At 48.4% G+C, this 22,621-nt stretch overlaps 1 protein-coding gene across 1 annotated transcript in view; it reads right to left on the bottom strand.

The window, feature by feature from the left end:
- The window catches only part of LOC134903454 (hippocampus abundant transcript 1 protein-like), a 158,153-nt gene that overhangs the window by 73,220 nt on the left and 62,312 nt on the right, over positions 1-22,621 (bottom strand). The window lies entirely within an intron of this gene.

The raw sequence follows: 22,621 nt of genomic DNA, 5'->3' as shown, positions 1-22,621 counted from the left end.
CTGTGAAGAGAAAATGGCGCCGGTGTGCTGAGAAAGAAGGCCCGGCCCCCTCAGCGGCGGGCTTCTGTCCTTTTATGTACTTTAATGGCGGGGGTTAATGCACATATACAGTTTATCAGACTGTATTATGTGCTTTTCGCCAAGTAAGGTAATCTAATTGCTGCCCAGGGCGCCCCCCCCCCAAGCGCCCTGCACCCATCAGTGACCGGAGTGTGTGGTGTGCTAAGGGAGCAATGGCGCACAGCTGCAGTGCTGTGCGCTACCTTAATGAAGACCGGAGTCTTCAGCCGCCGATTTTCAACTTCTCTTCGTTCTTCTGGCTCTGCAAGGGGGACGGCGGCGCGGCTCCGGGACCGGACGACCGAGGACTGGGCCTGTGTTCGTTCCCTCTGGAGCTAATGGTGTCCAGTAGCCTTAGAAGCCCAAGCTAGCTGCAAGCAGGTAGGTTCGCTTCTCTCCCCTCAGTCCCACGTAGCAGTGAGTCTGTTGCCAGCAGATCTCACTGAAAATAAAAAACCTAACAAATACTTTCTTTTCTAGGAAGCTCAGGAGAGCTCCTAGGGTGCATCCAGCTCTGGCCGGGCACAGATTCTAACTGAGGTCTGGAGGAGGGGCATAGAGGGAGGAGCCAGTGCACACCAGATGTAGTACCTAATCTTTCTTTTAAGAGTGCCCAGTCTCCTGCGGAGCCCGTCTATACCCCATGGTCCTTACGGAGTACCCAGCATCCACTAGGACGTCAGAGAAACAAGCAATACTGGACTAGACCATACTCCTTACATGCATTTACAGTAGGTATCTCCCTACGGTTATCTGTCTGATACACAGATGTATTCCCATACACCTATCCCAAATTGCGCCCAATAGTCTCTTTGTCGTGCAACAGACTAAGGGGTCTATTAGCCTTGGATTGAGATAAAGGGGATGGAGATAAAGCACCAGCCAATCAGCTCCCAACTGCCATGTCACAGGCTGGGTTCAAATAATGATAGGAGTTAGCTGGCTGGTACTTTAACTACATCTCCTTTATCTCCACCCAAGGCTTAGTAAATAGACCCCATAGTAACATAGTATCTGAGGTTGAAAAAAGACAATTGTCCATCGAGTTCAACCTATTTGTGGTCTCCTATGCATGATGATTTGACTAAAATTTCTGACTGATGCTGCTTTCAGCCGTTGCATTTTATCCCTATTTATGGTAACTATAATGCATGACTATGCACCATACCCCTGGATATCCTTATCCATTAGGAATTTATCTAACCCATTCTTAAAGGTGTTGACAGATTCCGCCATTACAACTCCCTCGGGCAGGGAATTCCAAACACGTATTGTCCTTACCGTGAAAAAGCCTTTACGACGTATTGTGCGGAATCTCCTCTCCTCTAACCTGAGCGAGTGTCCACGAGTCCTCTGTGTTGATCTAACCAAAAACAGGTCTCGCGCAAGCTCTGTGTATTGTCCCCTTATATATTTGTAGATGTTGATCATATCCCCTCTTAGTCTCCGCTTTTCCAATGTAAACATGCCTAGTCTTTCAAGCCTTTCCTTATATTCCATCGTCTCCATGCCCTTAATTAGTTTGGTCGCCCTCCTCTGTACCTTTTCAAGCTCCAGGATATCCTTTTTGTAGTACGGTGCCCAGAATTGTACACAGTATTCAAGGTGTGGCCTCACTAGTAATTTATATAACGGAAGTATAATACTCTCGTCCCTAGCATCAATACCCCGTTTTATGCATGCTAATATCTTATTAGCCTTCTTTGCTGCAGTCCTACTTTGGGTACTACTGCTTAGCTTGCTATCTATCAGGACACCCAAGTCCTTTTCCAGTACAGAATCCCCTAATTTTACCCCATTTAGTAGGTAGCTGCGCCCAGCCACTTTTTCTTAAAATATGCGTCTTAAATTGCTACTTTATACCAATTCCCTTGCATCAAAAATACGAATCCTACGTACTTAACTATTAACTAACGTAACTATTAGCAAGTTAGGAGGCAAAATTCAGGAAAAAGTGCTCGAACAAGGAAATCTCTACCTGTGACCGAGCGTCTAAGTTGTGCCAGATGTCGCATAAGGATAGGTGTATGAGGACACATCAGTAACAGGGAAGACCCGAACATAGTTTGTTTCCAATAGTAGAGTGCGGGTATAAATACACAACCTCAATTAATCCTGGCATTAAGAGCATGCAAAAATTATATTTTGCACATGATAAGGTTAATTTCTAGTAGCCTGCAAACCAGAAAAAAAGACCACAATTGTATAAGGAATCTCTGCACATAAATAAAAATAAATGTCTGTACCGTCATAAAATAACCAGAAGCTTCTATTGAAATCAAACTGATTTAATATTACAAATAAAACACATTCACAAAGGATTTTAAAATAAGTATATTAATAAAAGCATTATCAATATGCTCCTTTAGGCACTGGTATACTAACTCCAGTAGCGGTATTAGTATAGAGTTAGCAGTACGTAGCATCAATGGCCCTCATTCCGAGTTGTTCGCTCGTTCTTTTTCATCGCATCGCAGCGATTTTCCGCAAACTGCGCATGCGCAATGTTCGCACTGCGGCTGCGCCAAGTAAATTTGCTAAGAAGTTTGGTATTTTACTTACGGCATTACGAGGTTTTTTCTTCGTTCTGGTGATCGTTGTGTGATTGGGCGGAAACTGGCCGTTTTATGGGAGTGTGTGAAAAAACGCTGCCGTTTCTGGGAAAAACGGGGGAGTGGCTGGAGAAACGGGGGAGTGTCTGGGCGAACGCTGGGTGTGTTTGTGACGTCAAACCAGGAACGAAACTGACTGAACTGATCGCAGTGGCAAAGTAAGTGTCGAGCTACTCAGAAACTGCTTAGAAATTTCTATTCGCAAATTTGAGAATCTTTCGTTCGCAATTTTGCTAAGCTAAGATTCACTCCCAGTAGGCGGCGGCTTAGCGTGTTCAATGCTGCTAAAAGCAGCTTGCGAGCGAACAACTCGGAATGAGGGCCAATGTTAGTTAAGCAATCAATGTTAGGCAGAATATGCAAGCTGAAGCTCGCAGTTAGGAGGACTCAGTGTAAAGTAGTGCTGGTTTATAGCAGGACTTGAATATAATTAGGAAGCCATCCTTTAGTAGGAGACAGTCTCTAACAATTAACTAGCTTTAATAATGTAGTCCACAAATAAGTTTATTCTCCTTCAGTCAAACAGGACTGAAGACCGTGTGCACTGGGAATTTAGGGCCTAATTCAGACCTGATCGCAAAAGCAAAATCTTTCTCAAACTGGCAAAACCACGTGCACTGCAGGTGGGGCAAATGTTACATGTGCAGAGAGAGTTAGATTTGGGTGGGTTAAATACTGTTTCTGTGCAGGGTAAATCAGGATTTTGGTACTTACCGATAAATCCCTTTCTCCGATTCCACAGGGGCCACTGGAGCGCAGTTACAATGGGGGAAATAGTAGGCAGTAATTGGGAGCTGGCACTTTAAAAATTCCAACACTGTGGCTAGCTCCTTCCCTACTATCTCCCCTCCAAGCCAGTCTACGTAAAACTGTGCCCGAGGAGAGCTGTAACAAACAAACTTGAAGGTAGAGGAGGTTAACTCCGCCATGTAAACCAGGATAACACAAAAACAAATCTGGAACTTAACTTAACCAAAAGGTTAAACTGAACCAAACAAACAGTCACATAGTGATCTGCAAACCCGGTAAGCCAAAAACAAAATAGGAGGAAACAGCGCTGGGTGGGCGTCCAGTGGCCCCTGTGGAATCGGAGAAAGGGATTTATCGGTAAGTACCAAAATCCTGATTTCTCCTTCATCCACTAGGGGCCACTGGAGCGTAGTTACAATGGGGACGTCCCAGAGCTCCCAAAACGGGTGGGAGAGCGCTGAGAGACCTGTAAAACCGTTCGGCCAAACTGCGATGCAGAGGCTGCAAACGTGTCAAACTTGTAGAATTTGACAAACGTATGTCGGCCCGACCAAGTAGCCGCCCGACATAAAGTAGTGATGGAGACCCCCCGGGCAGCCGCCCACGAAGGTCCCACAGAGCGCATAGAGTGCGCCGAAATTGAAGATGGAGGTTCACAAGAAGCTGCCAAATAAGCTTGTCTGATGGTCAGTCGAATCCATCGAGACAAAGTCTGCTTAGAAGCCGGCCAACCACGGCGAGCAGCATCGTAGAGAACAAATAAGGAATCTGACTTTCGAATAGCTGAAGTCCTATCCACATAGATCCTGAGCGCCCTGACAACGTCCAATGATCTCGAATCCGGAGAGTCCCCCGAGAGGGCCGGGACCACAAGCGGCAGATTGATGTGAAAATCAGACACCACCTTAGGTAGAAAAGACATACGAGTACGAAGCTCAGCCCTATCCGTATGAAACACCAGGTAAGGAGACCTACAAGAGAGAGCCCCAAGTTCCGACACTCGTCTAGCTGAAGCCAGTGCCAGGAGAAGAACCACCTTCCAAGTGAGATATTTGATCTCCACTGATTCCAGGGGCTCAAACAATGAGGACTGCAGAAAGGAGAGGACCAGATTGAGGTCCCACGGTGCTGTCAGAGGGCGGAAGGGAGGCTGTATTCGAAGAACTCCCTGAAAGAACGTCTGAACTTCCGGCAGCAGGGCTAACTTTTTCTGGAAGAAAACCGAAAGAGCAGAGACCTGCACTTTTAGCGAACCCTGTCGTAAGCCTGCTGAAAAACCTGCCTGCAAAAATCGGAGAAGGCAGGCTAAGCAAAACACAGAAGGAGAAAATTCTCGATGTTCACACCAGGCTACATAAGCCTTCCAAATGCGGTAGTAGTGAGAAGATGTGACTGACTTTCTAGCCCAAAGCATAGTAGGTATAACCGTACGAGGAATCCCCTTCCTTTTCAAGATGGCTTTCTCAACAGCCACGCCGTCAAACGTAGCCTGCGTAAGTCTGGATAAAGAAAAGGACCCTGTTGTAAAAGATCGTCTCGTAGTGGCAGGGGCCAAGGCTCGGCTACTGACAACAGGTGCAGGGTGGAGTACCAAACCCTGCGTGGCCAATCCGGAGCCACCAGGAGGACCAGAGCGTCTTTTCTCTTGATGCGCTGCAGAACCCGCGGCAACAGTGGAAAAGGAGGAAATAGGTAAACGAACTGGAAATTCCAAGGAGCCGTGAGAGCATCCACACCCGCCGCGGCCGGATCCCTCGTCCGAGAGTAATAAAGAGGCAACTGATGGTTCAGGCGGGACGCCATGAGGTCGATCTGTGGTTTTCCCCACCGGCGGACCAGTTGCCAAAACACCTGGGGACAGAGCCGGCCATAGGCATAGGCAAACTAGGCAATTGCCTAGGGCATTTGATATGCCTAGGGGCATCAGCAGCTTCTGCTGATTAAAATGATATGCAACATGCCTATATTCTGTGTGTAGCATTTCATATGCAGATACAGCCACAGTCTCACACAGTATATAGGCATGCTGCATATCAGTTTAATCAGCAGAAGCTGCTTGTGCATCCTAGCCACATAGCAATGCAAATAAGATGCATTTTCATAAAAAAGGTGCCCGACGTTAGCATTGAGGCAAGATTTATGAGGACACATCTGTATCCAAGCAGAGGCAGTGGCAGTGTGAGTGCTGTGTGCATGTGAGTGGGTTGGTTGTGCAGTAGTGTTCGGAATATGTGTAAGGAGCATTATGTGTGTCATGTAACAAATGCATTAATAATGTGCAACATATGTGTAAAGGGGCACTGTGTGTGTCATTATGTGTATAAGGGCATTAATAATGTGCGGCATATGTGTAACTGTACTACTGTATGTGTGTCATTATGTGTATAGGGGCACTAATAATGTTCAGCAAATGTGTAGGGGGCACTATGTGTCATTATGTGTATAAGGGCATTAATGTGCGGCATATGTGTAAGGGACATTATGTGTAAAAGGGGATTAATAAAGGTTGTCATAATGTGTAAAGCACATTATGTTTAAAAGGACATTAATAATGTGTCTCATATGTGTAAGGGGCATTACTATGTGGAATTAAGTATATAAATGCATTACTAATGTGTGGCATTATGTGTATAAGGTGCTCTACTGTGTGGCGTAACGTACAGAAAGGGCACTACTGTGTGGTCTAATGTGAATAAACAGCAATAGGGTGTGGTGTAATGTGAAAAAGTAGCAATTCATTGTGATGTAATGTGAATAAGGTGCTCTACTGTGAGGAGTAACGTTTATAAGGTAAAGTGATATTACTGTGGGATGTAATATGAATTATGGAAACTATCGCATGATAAAATGTGAATAAAGTTGCAGTACTGTGTGGTGTAATTAGAATTGGGGTTACTATTGTGTGGCCATGACCCTTGCCAGCAAAAACACGCCCCTTTTTGGGCTGTGCGCCATATATGCGAACTGTTCCTATTTAAAATATAGGGGGTACAAACACCAAAATAAGGACTGCTATGGGTGAGGGGTGATGGTGCTGGGAAAGAGGTGCAAGGTAAGAGGCGGAATCAGCGTTGGTGCTAGGGGGCACCAGCAAAAATCTTGCCTAGGGCATCATATTGGTTAGGGCCGGCTCTGCCTGGGGATGTAGTGACCATTCTCCCGGGTGCATGTCCTGCCGGCTGAGATAGTCGGCTTCCCAATTGTCCACTCCCGGAATGAATATCGCCGAGAAGGACAGAGCATACCTTTCTGCCCAGAGGAGGATGTTGGTGACCTCCCTCATCGCTGCTCGGCTGCGAGTGCCGCCCTGACGGTTGATGTACGCCACCGTCGTGGCGTTTTCGGACTGAACTCTGACTGCTCGACCGCGGAGTAGGTGATGCGCCTGAAGCAGAGCATTGTACACCGCCCTTAGTTCGAGAATGTTTATGGGGAGAGCGGATTCGTGTATTGACCAGCGCCCCTGAAACCGATGTTCCAGGGTCACTGCCCCCCAGCCTCGCAGACTGGCGTCCGTGGTGAGGAGAGTCCAATCCCATACCCCGAACCGCCTTCCTTCCAACAGATGCGTCGACTGGAGCCACCAGAGAAGCGACGACCGGGCCTTTGGAGATAGCGTCACCCTTTGATGAAGGAACAGATGAGATCCTGACCACTGATGTAGAAGACACAGTTGAAACGGTCGAGAGTGGAAGCGACCGTACGGAAGAGCTTCGAACGCTGCTACCATTTTTCCCAGAAGGCGAATGCACAGATACACTGACACCCGACGGTGTCGAAGAACCGACCTTACCAGTGTCTGCAGAGACAGGATCTTGTCCCGAGGAAGGAAAACCTTCTGACGGACCGTGTCGAGAATCATCCCCAGAAACAACAGCCGTTGCGAGGGGCACAATTGAGACTTCGGGAAATTCAGGATCCACCCGTGTCGAAGCAGAAGGTCCTGCGTCAGCCGGATATTCCGAAGCAACAGTTCTGTCGAGCTTGCTTTTATTAGCAAATCGTCCAGATAGGGAACAATCGTCACACCCTGCTTCCGAAGCAGGGCCATCATGACCGCCATGACCTTTGTGAACACTCTGGGAGCCGAAGAGAGACCGAAAGGAAGGGCCTGGAACTGGAAATGAGTGTCCTGTATTGCAAACCGGAGAAAAGCCTGGTAAGGAGGCCAAATGGGAACATGTAAGTATGCATCCTTGATATCTAAGGATGCCAGAAACTCGTTTCTTTCCAACCCCGCAATAACAGACTGGAGGGACTCCATCTTGAACTTGAATACTCTCAAATGTGGATTGAGATCCTTCAAGTTCAGGATTGGCCTGACCGAGCCGTCCGGCTTCGGTACGAGAAACAGGCTTGAGTAATAGCCCTGTTTCCGATGATGAGAGGGAACAGGGATCACCACCCTTGCGGATAGAAGCTTCTGGACCGCTGCCTGCAAGGCACTTCTTCGGTTGTTGGAAACTGGCAAACCCGTGGTAAAAAAACGCTGGGGCGGTTGTTCCTGAAAATCGAGCTTGTAACCGCAAGTGATTAGATCCCGGACCCAAGCGTCTGGACAGGACTGTACCCAGATCTCCTTGAATTCCCACAGACGAGCTCCCACCCTGTGATCTCCCAGGTGGGAGGGGAGCCCGTCATGCGGTGGTAGTGGTAGAGGACTTACCCTCTGAGTGGGCTGAGGCTGCGGAACCTCTACCCCTGCCGCTGCCTCTACCTCTATGGCCACGGAAGGTAGAAGTTCCTCCCCTGGCCTGGCCTCGAAACCTGGAAGGGGCACGAAAGGATCGAAAGGAGGGACCCCTATATGGCCTGCGAGTGGCTGGAGCAGCCGAGGGAAGATAAGTCGACTTACCACCGGTGGCCTGAGAGATCCAGGCATCCAGATCCTTACCAAATAGAACCTCACCCGTAAAGGGCAACGCCTCTGCTGCCCTTTTGGATTCCGTATCCGCTTGCCACTGCCGGAGCCAGAGAGCTCTGCGGGCCGCAATTGCTAAAGCAGAAATCCTAGCTCCGAGTATACATATGTCCTTGGACGCTTCGCAGAGATAAAGGTCTGATTCACGGATGTGTTCCACCCACTGTATCAACTGATCCGCCGGCAATTCGTCACGAATTCCAGCGGACAATTGCTCCGCCCAAGCTTCGATCGCCTTGTTGACCCAACAACCTACCTGCGCCGAGCGATGCAATACCCCCGCCGCCGAGTAAATAGTCTTCAAGGTGGATTCCAACTTCCGATCCGACGCCTCCTTAAGCGAAGTTGTCGCCGGAACCGGTAGGACCGTCTTTTTGGACAGATGAGACACCGAAGGATCCACAATCGGAGAGGTCTCATAACGTTTCCTGCTATCTGCTGGAAAAGGATAGGAAGACAACAGTTTTCTTGATACCTGAAATTTTGCGTCTGGATGCTTCCAGGCTGCCGTGATGAGCGCATCCAGCTCCTCCGAAACTGAAAAAGTCACCGGCAGGCATTGGTTGGTGCCAAACCTTGAAGGGCGTAAGGCATCCTGTTCTGTGTCCTCCACCTGTAATACTGAACGAATAGCAGTAATAAGAGCCTCTATACCCTGAGCTACTGGTTCAGAGTCCCCGTATACCTGATCCTCATCAGTATCCTGTATATCAACATCCTGTACATCCTGTACATCTAACCCCGCCTCATCTAATTGAGGCATATCATCGTCCAAGTCCTGTAACACAGAGGCTAGCAATCTCTTTTTAGAAGCCTGTTGAGAGGGACTAAAGGACGGGGCTTGGGAAGCGATTACAGCCCTAGAGAGCCCTTCTACTGACTTTGCCAAAGAGACCGCCCATGCAGGTTCTGGCTCCGGTACCGGGACAAGCTGTCTGAACCGGGCCGCCTCTCTATCTTCCCGAGAGGCCTTCAGTTCCCTAGTCAGCAAAGACATAACTTCTGAGAGTTGTGTCGTCCATGCAGGGGCGCTCTGGGGTTCTGAGGAGGGCTGAGCAGATGGCTCTGACTCCTCACATACAATATGAACCTGTTTTTGTGTTGCCCTGGAGCCTTTATTGGCCATGGCAGCACCAACCACTGTGACTCTCCCCCACAGGAAACAGCAATAAGCAGAAGTGGAGGGAGGGGAGAGAGTAGGGAAAATGCAGCCACAGCAGCCCGATCTATCCTGCCCTATAATGTGTAGTGACAGGCTGTACTAAGGATTTTATGCCCCCCGTGCCCCCTGTCCCCACTGTAACTGTCTCACTGTACAGGCTCCCTCCGTTGCGCTTCTCCGTCCCGCGCTGTGAATAGGAAGTGGCCGCCAGCGCGCGCTGTTTCCGGCGGAGCAGAGCGGGACTAAGCTCCCCCCCCTTCCGCAAAGGCGCCAAATTTGAACTTGCTCTGCGCGCTTTGAAGAATCCCCGTAGCGGCTCTGTGAGCCGCGCTGAGCGGGGATCCGAGCGGGAAGGGGGGCGGACGGGAGCGCGGGCGGGAGAAAAGCCGTCTGAGTGCCGTGTCCCTCCCCCATGCAGTAATAAATAATCATGTAAAGTGCATAGCCAGAGCTGCCCAAGCCCCGTGTCACCTCCTAACTCAAACTTGTAGCGAGTGGTGGAAGAGTGGGGGAAGGAAGGGAGGGAGGGGAAGGAAGGGGGGGCTGGGGGGCTTTCAGCATAATGTGGTAAAGTGACCGTGGCACGCGCCGCACGCAGCGGTGTCCGGCCACGTATACTTACCAGTGCCGTGCTGCCGGTATCTTCTGCCGACGGAACGGCCCCGACACGCGCCGCACGCAGCGGTGTCCGGCCGACTCCAGAGAGCTTAGTGTCTCCTTCAGCCAGGGCCCATCCCGAGCCGCACGCAGCTGCGATGGGACCCCGCCGGCAGCCTCCCACGGTGCAGACTGGCAGTGGCAAAGCTGCCAGTCTGTGGATGTAAGTAAGATTTAAAAAAAAATAATAATTTCTTCAGAGAAGACCCAAGTGAACCAGCTCCCTTGGGCACAAATTAAAGACTGGCTTGGAGGGGAGATAGTAGGGGAGGAGCTAGCCACAGTGTTGGAATTTTTAAAGTGCCAGCTCCCAATTACTGCCTACTATTTCCCCATTGTAACTGCGATCCAGTGGCCCCTAGTGGATGAAGGAGAAATACTGGCTGCTATATCTCTCTGCACATGTTATATCTGCCACCCGTGCAGTGCACATGGTTTTGCCCATTAGCTAACAAATTTACTGCTGCAATCAGATTTGAATTAGGCCCTTAGTCCCCAGTCTGCCAGAGCAGTAACTCAGTTGTTTATGTAACACAATGGTCAAGCCACTGGGCAATTTAACCAATCGCTACAATCTGGAGCAGATTTCACATGTTGGCGCGTTTTGTTTCTACACAAAGGAAACTTTTTCAAGATTTTACAAAATTACAGACTGATCTGAGTTACTGTTCCAGCAGACTACGGACTAAGCACCTAATTCAGACCTGATTGCAATAGCAAACTGTTTTGTAATTGGCAAAACCATGTGTAGTGCCGGTGGGGCATAACAAGTGCAGAGAGAGTTAGATTTGGGTGGGGTGTGTTCAAACTGAAATCTAAATTGCAGTGAAAAATAAAGCGGCCAGTATTTACGCTGCACAGAAACAATATAACCCACCCAAATCTAACTCTCTCTGCACGTTTTATCTGCCCCACCCCTCCGATGCAGTGCACATGGTTTTGCCAACTAGCTAACAAATTTGCTGCTGCAATCAGATCTGAATTACCCCCTAAATTCCCTCGTTGCTGGTTTAACTGGAGGGGAATAAACAATTTTCCACTGCTTTCTAATTCCTCTTCTGAGCCTACTCTTCCTGCCCCTTCCAATCAACCAATTCCACTGCAAATGAAGATGAATCACTCTTAAGGGCCATACACACGTATCGATGTGTAGAGGTATGTGCTGAGCAATCTAGCACAGAACGCTCAGCACACGTCTCTCTCCCGGCTCAGCACACAGCGCGATGTGTGCTGAGCGAGGGGGTGGGCCGGCGCTCACTTCACCCAGCAGTAAGTCAGTGATAGAGACGCGCTACTGCAATGGAGCATATACACGGAGAGATCCATGCTTAATTTCTAAGCAGTCTAGTTAGATCATACCTCACAACATGACCCTCTCCAGGAGGGACAGAATGCTCTGCTTCTGAACTTCCCTCTTAATGTATGATTGCCATCACCTGTGCTGAAACACCTTTCTTATCCATTAACCTGTTCAACACAGGTGCTGGTACTCATAAATTATGATAAAAGTCCAGAAGCAGAGCATTCTGTCCCTCCTGGAGAGGGTCAAGTTGGGAGGTATGTTAGATTGCTTAGAAATTAAGCACGGATCTGTCCGTGTGTACTCCCGTGTGTACTCCCCTTTATGCATCTGGTCTATTGCCAATTTCATTATCTTTCCTTAACCTTGGTCTTATCACCATAACCTGCCTTATAACATCTCAATTTACTTAATCCCCATCCCAACAAAAACTAATTTCTCTTATCTAGACCATGTGCTCTTTAGGTGTAGAGGGCAGTACTGACGGGAGAGATGTGTGCTGAGCGATCTTAACACAGACAGCGCAGCACACATCTCTCCCCCCGCTCAGCAGGGGGTGACGGACGGGGGGCTGCTCACTTCACACAGCGGTGAAGTGATCGACCAGCTAGATTGATCCTGCATGCAGGCTCAATCTAGCACTGTCAGATTGCTTAGATTTTTAACACGGATCTCTCCGTGTGTAGTGTACCCCCCTTAACAGACACTGCCCTCATCATGGTTTTCATCATAACTCTCCAGCAATCTCCTTTGCAAGTTCAACATAAGGATTCAGTCATTTATTTTATTTCTCTAGCATCCATAAGGGATATTAGGGAATCTAGTACGATGGGGTATAGACAGGGTCCAAAGGAGCCAATGCACTTTAAAATTTCTTCAACTGGGTGTGCTGGCTCCTCCCCTCTATGCCCCCTCCCACAGGCAGGTTAGAAAAAGGTGTCCTCAGGAGAGGATGCACATCTCTGCAGCTCCAGAGAGTTTTTTTCAATTTCTTTTAAACTTTTATTATTTTCGGTTTGCTGTCTGGGCAACAGCATACCTGCACTGTGGGAGTTGGGAGGGGCGGGTGGTCACCGGCCTTACGAGGTGCAGATCCGCTGCACGACCACCGTCCTGAGGGGTGGTTGTTCAGCGGGGCACTGCGCCTTGGCTGTCACAGCCGGAGCACGCCCCTAACGCTGCCTGAAGGTGACATCGGTGGTGAGTACAAACCGGGGGTCCCGCTAGGGGGGTCCCCTGGTTCAAAGTGCGGCTGACCACAGGTGTGGCGTACGGGACCCTCCCAGAGGGGTGTCCCGCTAAGATACACCGTGTAGAACTGGCGCAAAAGGGCTTGACTAGCCCTTGTGTGATGTTTTAAGCTTGAAAGGAGACTATTGCCAGTATAATATATGTATGTAACTGCGGCGCCATTGGAGGGGGCGGAGCTGCTATAGAGCGGGACCTGAGACGTTTTGGCGCATTCCACTGCTTACTGCAGCACAGACAGCACACACAGCGCTTCCTGATCCTCAGACAATCAGAACGCTGGGTATCTGGTACAGGGTGTTGCAAAGGGGAGAGTCGCTTGTGTACACTATCCTGATCCTATTTAGGACAATAATTGTTAGTGTTTACTGTATTACAGGGAGCTGACAGCCTCACTGGGGCTGTGCAGCTCGTTATCCGGTCAGATGGTCGACACTCATTAGGTCAACCACTATTGGTCGACATTGACATGGTCGACATGAAAATGGTCGACATTTTTTCACTTTTTTTTTTTACATTTTCATACTTTACGATACATGTGGACGATTGGGAACGGTAACCTGTGCCGAGCATAGCAGAGCGAGGCACCTTGACCGAAGCATGGTGAGCGAAGCGGTGCACTAATTGGGGTGCCCCGTCACTTTACGCAGAAAACTATACCAAAAAAAAGTAAAAAAAAACTCATGTCGACCATTAGTCAATGTCGACCAATAGTGGTCGACCTTAACATTGTCGACCATTCATGCCAGAACCGTGCAGCTCAGGGTGTGCTAGTGTCCTCTCTCTCCTCTCACACACAGTAGGGCAGGCTTGCATTATAACTGTCTGTGTGTATGTGTATGTTATTGTGCTTGCTGTGAAACATGGGTAAACACAAGCTGTGCAATGTACACACTAGATTCATTAGTGAATTAGGGCCCTCATTCCGAGTTGATCGTTCGCAAGGCGAATTTAGCAGAGTTACACACGCTAAGCCTACGCCTACTGGGAGTGTATCTTAGCTTCTTAAAATTGCGACCGATGTATTCGCAATATTGCGATTACAAACTACTTAGCAGTTTCAGAGTAGCTTCAGACTTACTCTGCCTGTGCGATCAGTTCAGTGCTTGTCGTTCCTGGTTTGACGTCACAAACACACCCAGCGTTCGCCCAGACACTCCTCCGTTTCTCCAGCCACTCCTGCGTTTTTTCCGGAAACGGTAACGTTTTCATCCACACGCCCCTAAAACGCCGTGTTTCCGCCCAGTAACACCCATTTCCTGTCAATCACATTACGATCGCCGGAGCGATGAAAAAGCCGTGAGTAAAAATACTATCTTCATTGTTAAATTACTTGGCGCAGTCGCAGTGCGAATATTGCGCATGCGTACTAAGCGGATTTTCATTGCGATGCGATGAAAAATACCGACCGATCAACTCGGAATGAGGGCCTAGGTGAATATCATTATTATATATATATATACACACACACATACAGTATATATATATATATATATATATATATATATAAATAAGAATTTACTTACCGATAATTCTATTTCTCATAGTCCGTAGTGGATGCTGGGGACTCCGAAAGGACCATGGGGAATAGCGGCTCCGCAGGAGACTGGGCACAAAAGTAAAAGCTTTAGGACTACCTGGTGTGCACTGGCTCCTCCCCCTATGACCCTCCTCCAAGCCTCAGTTAGGATACTGTGCCCGGACGAGCGTACACAATAAGGAAGGATTTTGAATCCTGGGTAAGACTCTTACCAGCCACACCAATCACACCGTACAACTTGTGATCTGAACCCAGTTAACAGCATGATAACAGAAGGAGCCTCTGAAAAGATGGCTCACAACAACAATAACCCGATTTTTGTAACAATAACTATGTACAAGTAATGCAGACAATCCGCACTTGGGATGGGCGCCCAGCATCCACTACGGACTATGAGAAATAGAATTATCGGTAAGTAAATTCTTATTTTCTCTAACGTCCTAGTGGATGCTGGGGACTCCGAAAGGACCATGGGGATTATACCAAAGCTCCCAAACGGGCGGGAGAGTGCGGATGACTCTGCAGCACCGAATGAGAGAACTCCAGGTCCTCCTCAGCCAGGGTATCAAATTTGTAGAATTTAGCAAACGTGTTTGCCCCTGACCAAGTAGCTGCTCGGCAAAGTTGTAAAGCCGAGACCCCTCGGGCAGCCGCCCAAGATGAGCCCACTTTCCTTGTGGAATGGGCTTTTACAGATTTTGGCTGTGGCAGGCCTGCCACAGAATGTGCAAGCTGAATTGTACTACAAATCCAACGAGCAATAGTCTGCTTAGAAGCAGGAGCACCCAGCTTGTTGGGTGCATACAGGATAAACAGCGAGTCAGATTTTCTGACTCCAGCCGTCCTGGAAACATATATTTTCAGGGCCCTGACTACGTCCAGTAACTTGGAATCCTCCAAGTCCCTAGTAGCCGCAGGCACCACAATAGGCTGGTTTAAGTGAAATGCTGAAACCACCTTAGGGAGAAATTGAGGACGAGTCCTCAATTCTGCCCTGTCCGTATGAAAATTTAGGTAAGGGCTTTTATAGGATAAAGCCGCCAATTCTGAAACACGCCTGGCTGAAGCCAGGGCTAACAGCATTACCACTTTCCATGTGAGATATTTTAAGTCCACAGTGGTGAGTGGTTCAAACCAATGTGATTTTAGGAACCCCAAAACTACATTGAGATCCCAAGGTGCCACTGGAGGCACAAAAGGAGGCTGTATATGCAGTACTCCCTTGACAAACGTCTGAACTTCAGGAACAGAAGCTAGTTCTTTTTGGAAGAATATTGACAGGGCCGAAATTTGAACCTTAATGGACCCTAATTTGAGGCCCATAGACAGTCCTGTTTGCAGGAAATGCAGGAATCGACCCAGTTGAAATTCCTCTGTAGGGGCCTTCCTAGCCTCGCACCACGCAACATATTTTCGCCAAATACGGTGATAATGTTGTACGGTCACATCCTTCCTGGCTTTGATCAGGGTAGGGATGACTTCATCCGGAATGCCTTTTTCCTTCAGGATCCGGCGTTCAACCGCCATGCCGTCAAAAGCAGCCGCGGTAAGTCTTGAAACAGACATGGTCCCTGCTGGAGCAGGTCCTTTCTTAGAGGTAGAGGCCACGGGTCTTCCGTGAGCATCTCTTGAATTTCCGGGTACCAAGTCCTTCTTGGCCAATCCGGAGCCACGAGTATAGTCTTTACTCCTCTCCTTCTTATGATTCTCAGTACTTTTGGTATGAGAGGAAGAGGAGGGAACACATACACTGACTGGTACAACCACGGTGTTACCAGAGCGTCCACAGCTATTGCCTGAGGGTCCCTTGACCTGGCGCAATATCTGTCCAGTTTTTTGTTGAGGCGGGACGCCATCATGTCCACCTTTTGGTTTTTCCCAACGGTTCACAATCATGTGGAAGACTTCTGGGTGAAGTCCCCACTCCCCCGGGTGAAGATCGTGTCTGCTGAGGAAGTCTGCTTCCCAGTTGTCCACTCCCGGAATGAACACTGCTGACAGTGCTATCACATGATTTTCCGCCCAGCGAAGAATCCTTGCCACTTCCGTCATTGCCCTCCTGCTTCTTGTGCCGCCCTGTCTGTTTACGTGGGCGACTGCCGTGATGTTGTCCGACTGGATCAACACCGGCTGACCCTGAAGCAGAGGTCTTGCCTGACTTAGGGCATTGTAAATGGCCCTGAGTTCCAGGATATTTATGTGAAGTGACGTTTCCATGCTTGACCACAAGCCCTGGAAATTTCTTCCCTGTGTGACTGCTCCCCAGCCCCTCAGGCTGGCATCCGTGGTCACCAGGACCCAATCCTGAATGCCGAATCTGTGGCCCTCTAGGAGATGAGCACTCTGTAACCACCACAGGAGAGACACCCTTGTCCTTGGAGACAGGGTTATCCGCTGATGCATTTGAAGATGCGATCCGGACCATTTGTCCAGCAGATCCCACTGAAAAGTTCTTGCGTGGAATCTGCCGAATGGAATCGCTTCGTAAGAAGCCACCATCTTTCCCAGGACCCTTGTGCATTGATGTACTGACACTTGGCCTGGTCTTAGGAGGTTCCTGACTAGGTCGGATAACTCCCTGGCTTTCTCTTCCGGGAGAAACACCTTTTTCTGTACTGTGTCCAGAATCATTCCTAGGAACAGCAGACGTGTCGTCGGAATCAGCTGCGATTTTGGAATATTTAGAATCCATCCGTGCTGTCGTAGTACTACTTGAGATAGTGCTACTCCGACCTCTAACTGTTCTCTGGACCTTGCCCTTATCAGGAGATCGTCCAAGTAAGGGATAATTAAGACGCCTTTTCTTCGAAGAAGAATCATCATTTCGGCCATTACCTTGGTAAAGACCCGGGGTGCCGTGGACAATCCAAACGGCAGCGTCTGAAACTGATAGTGACAGTTCTGTACCACAAACCTGAGGTACCCTTGGTGAGAAGGGCAAATTGGGACATGGAGGTCCTTGATGTCCAGAGACACCATATAGTCCCTTTCTTCCAGGTTCGCTATCACTGCTCTGAGTGACTCCATCTTGAACTTGAACCTTTTTATGTAAGTGTTCAAGGATTTCAGATTTAAAATGGGTCTCACCGAGCCGTCCGGCTTCGGTACCACAAACAGCGTGGAATAATACCCCTTTCCCTGTTGTAGGAGGGGTACCTTGATTATCACTTGCTGGGAATACAGCTTGTGAATGGCTTCCAATACCGCCTCCCTGTCGGGGGGAGACGTTGGTAAAGCAGACTTCAGGAACCGGCGAGGGGGAGACGTCTCGAATTCCAATTTGTACCCCTGAGATACTACCAGCAGGATCCAGGGGTCCACTTGCGAGTGAACCCACTGCGCGCTGAAATTCTTGAGACGGGCCCCCACCGTCTTGCCTGAGTCCGCTTGTAAGGCCCCAGCGTCATGCTGAGGACTTGGCAGAAGCGGGGGAGGGCTTCTGTTCGTGGGAAGAGGCTGTCTGCTGCAGTCTTTTTCCCCTTCCTCTGCCCCAGGGCAGATATGAGTGGCCTTTTGCCCGCTTGCCCTTATGGGGACGAAAGGACTGAGCCTGAAAAGACGGTATCTTTTTCTGCTGTGAGGTGACTTGGGGTAAAAAGGTGGATTTCCCAGCCGTTGCCGTGGCCACCAGGTCTGATAGACCGACCCCAAATAACTCCTCCCCTTTATACGGCAATACTTCCATATGCCGTTTGGAATCCGCATCACCTGACCACTGTCGCGTCCATAACCCTCTTCTGGCAGAAATGGACATCGCACTTACTCTTGATGCCAGAGTGCAAATATCCCTCTGTGCATCACGCATATATAGAAATGCATCCTTTAAATGCTCTATAGTCAATAATATATTGTCCCTGTCCAGGGTATCAATATTTTCAGTCAGGGAATCCGACCAAGCCACCCCAGCACTGCACATCCAGGCTGAGGCGATTGCTGGTCGCAGTATAATACCAGTATGTGTGTATATACTTTTTAGGATATTTTCCAGCTTCCTATCAGCTGGTTCCTTGAGGGCGGCCGTATCAGGAGACGGTAACGCCACTTGTTTTGATAAGCGTGTGAGCGCCTTATCCACTCTAGGGGGTGTTTCCCAACGCGCCCTAACCTCTGGCGGGAAAGGGTATAATGCCAATAATTTTTTAGAAATTAGCAGTTTTTTATCGGGGGAAACCCACGCTTCATCACACACCTCATTTAATTCATCTGATTCAGGAAAAACTACGGGTAGTTTTTTCACACCCCACATAATACCCTTTTTTGTGGTACTTGTAGTATCAGAAATGTTCAAAACCTCCTTCATTGCTGTGATCATGTAACGTGTGGCCCTACTGGAAAATACGTTTGTTTCCTCACCGTCGACACTGGAGTCAGTGTCCGTGTCAGTGTCTGTATCGACCTGAGGTAACGGGCGTTTTATAGCCCCTGACGGTGTTTGAGACGCCTGTACAGGTATTAACTGATTTGCCGGCTGTCTCATGTCGTCAACAGTCTTTTGTAAAGTGCCGACACTATCACGTAATTCTTTCCATAAGACCATCCAGTCAGGTGTCGACTCCCTAGGGGGTGACATCACTAACACAGGCAATTGCTCCGCCTCCACACCATTTTCCTCCTCATACATGTCGACACAGCGTACCGACACACAGCACACACACAGGGAATGCTCTGATAGAGGACAGGACCCCACTAGCCCTTTGGGGAGACAGAGGGAGAGTTTGCCAGCACACACCAGAGCGCTATATATATACAGGGATAACCTTATATAAGTGTTTTTCCCTAATATAGCTGCTGTATATATTAATATGCCAATTTAGTGCCCCCCCTCTCTTGTTTTACCCTGTTTCTGTAGTGCAGGACTGCAGGGGAGAGTCAGGGAGCCTTCCTCCAACGGAGCTGTGAGGAAAAAATGGCGCCAGTGTGCTGAGGAGATAGGCTCCGCCCCTTTTTCGGCGGCCTTTCTCCCGCTTTTTTATGTAAAAATAGGCAGGGGTTAAATACATCCATATAGCCCAGGAGCTATATGTGATGTATTTTTTGCCAAAAAAGGTGTTTTTATTGCGTCTCAGGGCGCCCCCCCCCAGCGCCCTGCACCCTCAGTGACCGGAGTGTGAAGTGTGCTGAGAGCAATGGCGCACAGCTGCGGTGCTGTGCGCTACCTTGTTGAAGACAGGACGTCTTCTGCCGCCGATTTTCCGGACCTCTTCTTGCTTCTGGCTCTGTAAGGGGGACGGCGGCGCGGCTCCGGGACCCATCCATGGCTGGGCCTGTGATCGTCCCTCTGGAGCTAATGTCCAGTAGCCTAAGAAGCCCAATCCACTCTGCACGCAGGTGAGTTCGCTTCTTCTCCCCTTAGTCCCTCGATGCAGTGAGCCTGTTGCCAGCAGGTCTCACTGAAAATAAAAAAACCTATTTAAACTTTTACTCTAAGCAGCTCAGGAGAGCCACCTAGATTGCACCCTTCTCGTTCGGGCACAAAATCTTAACTGAGGCTTGGAGGAGGGTCATAGGGGGAGGAGCCAGTGCACACCAGGTAGTCCTAAAGCTTTTACTTTTGTGCCCAGTCTCCTGCGGAGCCGCTATTCCCCATGGTCCTTTCGGAGTCCCCAGCATCCACTAGGACGTTAGAGAAATATATATATATATATATATATATATATTCGAACTGGAACATCATGCTGGAGGGGGAAGGGGGTCCTACAGTGCTGACCGAACATCAGCGCGGCAATCAGTAGGAGAGAGTGCTGGGAGGCAGAGGGACCTTCCGGTCCCTCTGTCAGCAGCAGCGGAGGGAAGTTTCCCTTCCCTACCACTGCTTATCTGATTGCCCGCATCCTGTTGCGACCATGCCAGGCAAGTGGTTAAGACTATGATGTCTGATATGTCATCCCAGCTCAATGCTAATGTGCAGAAAACTCAGCTATCACAACAAGCTGTTGCAGATTTAGCTGCTAGGGCAGATGCACAGCCCCCCTCTCTCATGCAGTTCCTCAGAAGCGTGGTTTATCCTGCTATACTATCTGATAAAGATGACCTGGATCCCGTTAGTGGGGATCCCGATGCTGCTCAGGGTATTGAACCCCTCATTTTGGCTATAAGGGATGTGTTAAAGCTCCCTCTATAGGACGCTGCATCACAGCAGTCATTTTACTTTGTACAAAACAAGCCTAATGTCACTTTCCCTGAGTTAGATGACTTATTCAAACAGGCCTGGAAAAATCCAGACAAAAAATTTGAAGGGGGGTATTCAATTAGCCCCCGAAGAGACATCGGGAGTAAAAACTCCCGATGTATCTTCGGGTTTTGCGTTCAGCCTATTCGAATTGACCCGCCGTAAAAAAGTGCATTTTCACCCGAAAATAAACAGGTTCAGTGAAACCTGTGTGTTTTCGGGTGAAATTGCCCAGTTTTCGGATGAATGATTTTGCAGTTGAAACAAAATCCCAGATAAGCCGCGGCACACGCCGGCTTACTGGGGCTAATTAGACAGCCCCCCGGTGAGACTTTTACACCCGCAGTTGGTACGGGTAAATTGAATATCCCCCCAAGTGTCCAAAAAGTTTTTGTGCACTTTCCCATTTGCTCCTAGGTAGAACATTTTGGGAGGACCCCCTGGGGTGGATCTCTTAGTCTCTCGCCTGTCTAAAAAGGCGGTGCTGCCCACCCCAGGCTCCTTTACCATGAAGGATCCTGGGGATAGGAAGATAGAGACTACCCTAAAATCTATATATACAGCATCTGGTATATGACAAAGGCCGGTCATTGCGGGTTTCTGGATGAGACATGCTATTCATTCTTGGGCCACTCAAATTCAGGGGGGCCTCTCGGGGTATATACCCTTAGTTACTATGGTAACCCTCCTGAAGCACATTCAGGACACTACCCATGTCCTCTGTGATTCGCTCAAGGAGATGGGGAACATTAATGCTCGGATTTCTGCCATGGCAGTGTTGGTGCGCAGGGCCTTGTGGTTGAGTCAGTGGATTGCAGACGCAGAATCCAAAACGTAGTGTGGAATTCCTCTCCTTTTCTGGGAATTGGCTTTTTGGAGTCAAATTGAATACCTGGATTTCCAAAGTTACGACTGGGAAATCCACATTTCTCCCCTCTGGGGCCCAGCCGGCAAGACACTCCTATCCAGGCCATCTGTCCAGTCCTTTCGGTCTCACAGAGGAAGCCCGGATGGGCGAAACGCGTTGAGAAACCTGAACAAGACTGTTACCTGATTGCTAAGCTATACCTGATTTTTAATCTACTGTATTTGAGTTTTTTTATTTATGTTTTATAGTCTTTGTATACTAAATACTTTTATGGTCAGATGACCTATACTACAGAGATGCTGGCATACTTGACCTGGTACATTGGGATAAAGACCTTTGTTTTGTGCTGAATACCTATAAGAATCCGGTACGCATACCTGTGTGCTTGTAGGGCCAATATTGGTAACCAGTAATATTACGCTATACGGCGATCTATGCTTTTCTGAATTACAGATGAGATCCTGATATATTTGATCTGGTACATTTGGATAAAGACTCTTGTGTTTTGCTGAATACCTGTAAGAATACGGTACGCATACCAATATTGGTAACCGATAATACTACGCTATGTGGCGATCTCTGTTCTTTTGAATTGCAGATGGTGAGAAATAATCTGAGTGGAGTCTTGATAGGCCTTTTACAAAGATATTATCCGGTACGCATTCATTATTCACTGAGTGTCATTACGCACCCTAAGAACTTACTACACCATTAGGCGCTTGTTCTTCTCCATCCTTTTTTCCACAGAACTATTGCCATATACCTATGGTATATTGAAGAACTGAGCAGCCACCCTGAAGAGTGGAAGGTGTTCCTAAAGGACTAATTAGCTCTGAAAAACTTTGTCTTCCGCTTTGTGTGGATGTCATCATGGCAATACTAGCAAGATTTGCTTTTATCTTGATTTGTCAGATAAGTGATATACTTTGTCGATCCCTAGAGGAGCGCACTGATCTATACATTTCTTTGTTTCATATACATATATATCACACTTTAAAAAAGACAATTTTTTATATAAAATAAGCAACACCATAGAGATACATATGTGGCAAAAGTGTAGCAATCAGAAGGTGTTAACTAATGCCACTATGTTGCAGCTCATTAAATGCATGTATCTTATTGCTGGGTTAAAGATATTGCTGTCCCAGAATGAGCAAATTAGATAAGAGTTGATACCAGGTGTTAAATGACCGTTTTTAGACTGGGGTCCAGTATGGATCATAAGGTCTGAATGTCAATATATAATGGTCCCGGCTTCGAACTTATATAGTTATGCTCGCAGGTGATCCCTTGCATAATGAAAATATGCTCAGTGATGACGGGCATTATACAAG

This window comes from Pseudophryne corroboree, chromosome 1 (assembly GCF_028390025.1).
Source record: "Pseudophryne corroboree isolate aPseCor3 chromosome 1, aPseCor3.hap2, whole genome shotgun sequence".
NCBI lineage: Eukaryota > Metazoa > Chordata > Amphibia > Anura > Myobatrachidae > Pseudophryne > Pseudophryne corroboree.
Note: the sequence above shows the minus strand (reverse complement) of the source record. Positions and strands in the feature narration are given on the sequence as shown.